This window comes from Neofelis nebulosa, chromosome 4 (genome assembly GCF_028018385.1).
Source record: "Neofelis nebulosa isolate mNeoNeb1 chromosome 4, mNeoNeb1.pri, whole genome shotgun sequence".
Classification (NCBI taxonomy): Eukaryota; Metazoa; Chordata; class Mammalia; order Carnivora; family Felidae; genus Neofelis; species Neofelis nebulosa.
Window position 1 is genome coordinate 114,161,227 of NC_080785.1, and position 7,445 is coordinate 114,168,671.

At 39.1% G+C, this 7,445-nt stretch overlaps 1 pseudogene; it reads left to right on the top strand.

Moving 5' to 3' along the window:
- The first annotated feature begins 5,862 nt into the window (after positions 1-5,862).
- LOC131508450 (actin-related protein 2/3 complex subunit 3-like) lies at positions 5,863-6,434 on the top strand (annotated as a pseudogene).
- Positions 6,435-7,445: the final 1,011 nt, after the last annotated feature.

Genomic DNA, 7,445 nt, shown 5'->3' on the forward strand with positions numbered 1-7,445 from the left:
CATTTCATATAATTATGGATACAGTCGGATTGAGAGCTGTCATTTTCTTATGTATTGTCTGTTTGTCTCTCCTGTTTTTTATTCTTCTCTTCTCCTGCTTTCTTTTGAATCAGTTTAATAATATCACTATTCTAACTTGTCACACGGCATTTTGGCAATATGTCTTCGAACATTTTTATTTCTTGCTGCCCTGTGAATTATAATATACGTATCTGACTTTTTAGAATCTACTTAGAATTAATAAAGTACCACTTTATGTAAATTCTCAGAACTGGAACGCCGTGTGGGTTCATTATGACCCCACTTCTGTCTTATGTGGTACACATATGCGGAGTGAAACAGCCACTAACCTGTGTTATAAATTTTGCTTTAAACAGCCCTTGTATATTTTAATGAAAACCTAGGAAGAAATAAGAGGTCGTATTTTCTACTTACCCTGCTATTTACCATTTCTGGGCTTTACTTTAATTTCTGAAGTACTGACTTTCCCTCTGGATCATTTCCTTTCAGGATGAACTACGTTAGCCTTTCTCATTGAGCAGATTGGCCGGCACATACTTCTTTGAGTTTTACTTCAATTGAGAATTAATTCATTTTACTCTTATTCCTGAAGGAAAATTTTTTCTGGATATAGAACAGGTTTGGGAGGGTTTTTTGAGGGGGGGTGGTTGGCACCACTTAAAGATATTTTTCCACTGTTTTTTGACATTTGTTATTTCTGATGAGAAATCCATGGTCATCCAAATCATTGTTTCCCAATATGGAATGTATCTTTTATCTCTTACTGTTTTCAAGAGACTTTCTTACTGGGGCGTCTGATAGGCTCCGTCGAAAACGCATGTTCCGTTGGCCTGTATGTCTGTTTTTGTGCCAGTACCATACTGTCTTGATGATTAGAGCTTTGTAATATAGCTTGAAGTCCAGGATTGTGATGCCTCCTACTTTGGTTTTCTTTTTCAGGATTGCTTTGGGTATTTGGCGTCTTTTCTGATTCCATACACATTTTAGGGTTGTTTGTTCTAGCTCTGTGAAGAGTGCTGGTATTATTTTGTTAAGGATTGCATTGAACACGTAGATTGCCTTGGGTAGTATTGACATGTTAACAGTATTCTTCCAATCCATGAGCATGGAATATTTTTCCTTTTTGTTTATGTCTTCTTCAATTTCTTTCATAAGTTTTCTATAGTTTTCAATGTATAAATATTTCACCTCTTTGGTTTCGTTTATTCCTAGGTATTTTATGGGGTTTGGTGCAATTGTAAATGGGATCGATTCCTTGATTTCTCTTTCTGCTGCTTCATTATTAGTGTATGGAAGTGCAACCAATTTCTGTGCATTGATTTTATATCCTGTGACTCTGCTGAATTTATGGATCAGTTCTAGCAGTTTTTTGGTGCAATCTTTCGGGTTTTCCATATAGAGTATCATGTTGTCTGTGAAGAGTGAAAGTTTGACTTCCTCCTTGCCAGTTTGGATGACTTTTATTCCTTTGTATTGTCTGATGGCTGAGGCTAAGACTTCTAATACTGTGTTGAGTAACAGTGGTGAGAGTGGACATCCCTGTTCTGTTCCTGACATTGGGGGGAAAGCTCTCAGTTTTCCCCATTGAGGATGATACTAAAGTTGGGTCTTTTGCATATGGCTTTTACGATCTGGAGGCATGATCCTTCTATCCCTACTTTATTGAGGGTTTTTATCAATAAAGGGCACTGTATTTTGTCAAATGCTTTCTCTGCATCTATGGAGAGGATTGTGTGGTTCTTATTCTTTATTTTATTAATGTGATGTATCACATTGATTGATTTGCGTATATTGAACCAGTCCTGCATGCCAGATATAAATCCCACTTGATCGTGGTGAATAATTCTTTTAATGTATTGTTGGATCTGGTTGGCTAGTACCTTATTGAGAATTTTTGCATCCATGTTCATTACAGAAATTGGTCTGTAGTTCTCCTCTTTAGTGGGGTCTTTGTCTGGTTTTGGAATCAAGACAATGCTGGCCTCATAGAATGAGTTTGGAAGTTTTCCTTCTGTTTCTATTTTTTGGAACAGCTTCAGAAGAATAGGTGTTAACTCTTCTTTGAATGTTTGGTAGAATTTCCCTGGAAAGCCATCCAGCTCTGGACTCTTGTTTGTGGGGAGATTTTTGATAACTGAATTAATTTCTGTACTCATTATGAGTCTATTCAGATTTTCTATTTCTTCCTGTTTCAGTTTTGGTAGTTTATATGGTTCTAGGAATTTGTCCATTTCTTCCAGATTGCCCAATTTATTGGCTTATAATTGCTCATAATATTCTCTTATTATTGTTTGTATTTCTGCAGTGGTGGTAGTAATCTCTCCTCTTTCATTCTTGATTTTATTTATTTGGGTCCTTTCCTTTTTCTTTTTGATCAAACTTGCTAGGGGTTTATCCATTTTGTTAATTCTTTCAAAGAACCAGCTCTTAGATTCATTGATATGTTTTACTGGTTTTTGGGTTTTGTTTTTTTTTGGGGGGGGGATTCTATATTGTTCATTTCTGCTCTAATTTTTATTATTTCTCTTCTTCTGCTGGCTTTGGGGTTTCTTTGCTGCTCTGTTTCTAGTTCTTTTAGGTGTGAGGTTAGATCCTGTATTTGGTATTTTTCTTGCTTCTTGAGAGATTCCTGGATTACAATGTGTTTTCCTCTTAGGACTGCCTTTGCTGCATCCCAAATGGTTTGGACTGTCATGTTTTCATTTTCATTTACTTCCATACTTTTTTTTAATTTTTTTTAACGTTTATTTATTTTTGAGACAGAGAGAGACACAGCATGAACGGGGGAGGGGCAGAGAGAGAGGGAAACACAGAATCGGAAGCAGGCTCCCAGCTCTGAGCCATCAGCCCAGAGCCCGACGTGGGGCTCGAACTCACGGACCGCGAGATCGTGACCTGAGCCGAAGTCGGCCGCTTAACCGACTGAGCCACCCAGGCGACCCTACTTCCATATATTTTAAAATTTCCTGGTTGACCCATTAATTCTTCAGTAGGATGTTAATTTCCATGTATTTGCAGGCTTTCCAAATTTTTTCTTGTGGTTGATTTCAAGTTTCATAGGGTTATGATCTGAAAATATACACGGTATGATCTCAGTCCTTTTATATTTGTTGAAGGCTGTTTTGTGACCCAGTATGTGATCTGTTTTGAAGAATATTCCATGTGCATTTGAGAAAAACGTGTATTCTGCTTTTGGATGAAACGACCTGAATATATCTGTTAAGTCCATCTGATCCAATGTGTCATTCAGAACCGTTATTTCCTTACTGATTTTCTGACGAGATGATCTGTCCATTGTTGTAAGTGGAGCGTTAAAGTCTCCTACAATTACAGTATTGTTATGTATAGATTTATTTATGTTTGTGATTAATTGATTCATATATTTGTGTTCCTTCATGTTAGGAGCGTAAACATTTACAATTGTTAGCTCTTCTTGATGGATAGACACTTTAATTATGATATAATGCCCTTTTTCATCTCTTGTTACAGTCTTTGTTTTAAAATCTAGTTTGTCTGATATAAGTATGGCTATTCCAGCTTTCTTTTGACTTCCAGTAGCATGATAGATGGCTCTCCGTCCCTTCACTTTCAATCTGCAGGTGTCCTCAGGTCTAAAATTAGTCTTTTGTAGGCAACATATAGATTGCTTTTGATTGGGGCATTTGGGCATTTTGATTGGGGATTTGATTTAGTCCATTCACGTTCAGAGTGATTATTGAAAGATACAGATTTAGTGTCATTGTGTTATCTGTAGGTTTCATGCTTGTGGTGATGTCTCTGGTCCTTTGTAGTCTTTGCTGCTTTCCACTCCCAGAATCCCCCTTGGGATCTCCCACAGGGCTCGTTCAGTAGTCACGCATTCCTTTAGGTTTTTTTTTGTCTGGGAAACTTTTAATCTGCCCTTCTATTTTGAATGACAGTCTTGCTGGATAAAAGGATTCTTGGCTGCATATTTTTCCTATTCAGCGCATTGAATATTTCCTGCCACTCTCTTCTGGCCTGCCAAGTTTCAGTGGACAGGTCTGCTACTACCCTTATGTGTTTACCTTTGTAGGTTATGGCCCGTTTGTCCCCAGCTGCTTTCAGAATTCTCTCTTTATCTTTGTATTTCAACCTCCAACTCTTGATTTTGGCTCAGGTCATGATCTCAGCATCATCGTGAGTTACTTGTCAGGCACAGTGCTTAGTGTGGAGCCTGCTTGGGATTCTTTCTCTCCCTCTTTCTCTGCCCCTCCCCCACTCGTGTACACTCTCTCTCTCAAAAATAAATAAATAGACTTTTAAAAAAGAAAATATAGAATTTATAAACAGGTAACATTATAAAAGTGATCAAGTAGCAAGTTTCAATCATATGCATTAGGGTGAAGGACTCCCATTATTTTCAGTGTTATTAAGGTGACTACAGTCCTACAAATAGAAATGATTAAGGAAGGAAAGGCAGGAGTGTGTAGTTGCCATGAACTTGCACTAATATTCAAGAAATCATGGTTGAGGTGGTCATTGCTTTAAAACCACTGGATCCTGGGGGCACCTGGGTGACTTGGTTAAACGGCCAACTCTTGATCTCCGCTTAGGTCATGATCTCACAATCGTGAGATCAAGCCCCAACTCGGAGCTCTATGCGCAGCATGGAGCCTGCTTGAGATTCTCTCTCTCCCTCTCCCTCTGCTCCTCCTCCACTCATGTGTGTGCTGTCTCGCTCTCTCTCAAAAAAAAAAGAAAGAAAAGAAGAAGAAGAAGAATCATGAGAAGAGTAATTATTTCTCCAAATTAAAGAAACATTAAAATCCCAGAGGCACTACATCACAAATACAGAGTTGTCAAACCTCAGGAACTCAAATGGTCCTACATGAGAATTGGTTTCCCTGATCAACCAAACAGTGGTGAAATAAGAGCAGTATGTCTTTTTTGCTAAACTGATTTCACTTTTATCACCAAAATCTTTGTATTTCAGTAACAAGAAAGGAGATCAGTTCACATTTACCTCTTCATAATAAATGCATGAGAAGATAAAGTTTGAAAAAATAACTTAAAACCCAAACATAGCGATCATAGTCGTAAATTTTCTTCCTAATGAAATGTGTTCTGGCATATCCATAAATGGAAGGGGTAGAGGAATTTGTTAAATGAATATGAACTAATTTGTAGAGAAAAGATAAATGGACCCAAATAGTCTTTCTCCTCCCAAATTTCTGGGAGATAGTGTTCTTAAACAAGCAGAAGAGACATCTATCATCATCACTTTGTTTTCTTTATGTTTAATTATTTGCAACCTTACTTCCAGTGTCCTGTGATCTGAAATTTCCTAACTGTTAAGGCACAAGCTTAAGTGCTGATGCCATTAATTTGAAATCTGTGAAATTAAAACTGGGGCAAGAAAGGTTTTCGTGAGAAAATACTGGTGGATATCATATAGTACTATGAGGTTAAACTTGCTTTGTAAAACAATTTTTTGAACAAAGAACCTTATTTCCCAATAAAGAATCTGAGTTTTCTTAATTACACAAATTATAGAAGACACTTATTAAATAATAGTTCTAGTTGACTCATGGAGAGACGTCAACTGTTAAGTAATTAAGAACCAGACCTGGGGGCGCCTGGGTGGCGCAGTCGGTTGGGCGTCCGACTTCAGCCGGGTCACGATCTCGCGGTCCGTGAGTTCGAGCCCCGCGTCAGGCTCTGGGCTGATGGCTCGGAGCCTGGAGCCTGTTTCCGATTCTGTGTCTCCCTCTCTCTCTGCCCCTCCCCCGTTCATGCTCTGTCTCTCTCTGTCCCAAAAATAAATAAAAAATGTTAAAAAAAAAAACAAAAAAAAAACCAAAAAAACCAGACCTGATGCCCAACCTCCTCCTGTAGGTTGAAACCCAGGCGGTGCCCAGATGCCCGCTTACCACTCTTCTCTCGTGGACCCTGACACCAAACTCATTGGAAACATGGCACTGTTGCCTATCAGAAGTCAGTTCAAAGGACCTGCCCCTAGAGAGACAAAAGATACAGATACTGTAGATGAAACCATTTATTACTTCAAGGCCAATGTCTTCTTCCAAAACTATGAGATTAAGAATGAAGCTGATAGAACCTTGATATATATAACTGTCTGCATTTCTGAGTGTCTAAAGGAACTCCAAAAGTGCAATTCCAAAATCCAAAGTGAGAAAAATATATATGCTGGGATTCACTAATTTTCCCATTCCTGGAGAGCCTGGTTTTCCACTTAATGCAATTTATGCCAAACCTGCAAACAAACAGGATGATGAGGTGATGAGGGCCTGTTACGGCAGCTGAAACAAGAGACTTGACTGAGACTTTGTGAGAAAGTTTTGGACCCTCAGCACGTGGTGGATTTGCTTGTGAAGAGACAGTTCATGAACGAGAGTCTTTCAGGACCTGGACAATAAAAGGAGCCTGGGCAGACACTTTTCCACAGCCATGGGCAACATTTTACAGCAAGATGAACACATTTCTTTGCCTTTATTTGATACAGTTTTTTACAGAAGAGAGAAGAGCGTGTGTCTTTGCTTGAAGAGCTCTTTATCAAGAATTTGGGTGGGGGAGGGAAGAATGGATTGTCGAAGGGTAATTGGAAATTTTCTGCAGTATTGAATTGGTGCTTAATAAGAACAAGTAATAATAAAGAAATTTCTGACATTCCAAAAAAATAAATAAAGACCAGACCTGAAATGTGCCCTTTCAAGATGAGTATGAATATGAATTGGTAAGGTTTTGGTTTAAAATGAGTCGATAATATAATAATATGTACCTTCTGAACTGATAAAGGAAATAAATGAAAGCCATTTTATTCCGAGAAATGAATGTCGCAGTGCACAGCAGAGAAAATAGTCCTCTGAGCTGTGGGAGATGGTTAGAGCTGGATGGCTCATCAGAGGCTACCAGAAACTTCCCTATTACACCCAATTTGCCCGCTTCCACCACCTGCCTAGGACCCTACCCGGGCACTGATTCTAAGTCTGGGGAAGTTTTTCACACTTATCTGGGTGGACACATAGGGTGACCTGTGCACACCGGAAGAATCTGCACAGTTTAAATATTTTTGTAATATTTTTTTTACTGTTTATTTATTTTAGAGACAGAGAGACAGAGCACAAGCGGGGTCAGGGCAGAGAGAGAGGGAGACAGAATCTGAAACAAGCTCCAGGCTCTGAGCTGTCAGCGCAGAGCCCAATGTGGGGCTCGAACTCACAATCCGTGAGATCATGACTTGAGCCAAAGTTGGACACTCAACCGACTGAGCCACCCAGACGCCCCAAGAATCTGCACAGTTTAAAGGCAAGGATGTCATTAGCTCATCTTTCTACAGGCCTGTCATCTCAGTGTCTATAGAAAGGTGACAGGGACAGGATGGGGGAGGGCAGAACCATGGGGTCCCCAGTGGAAACATTTTACCTGTCTCTTAACTCTACTTG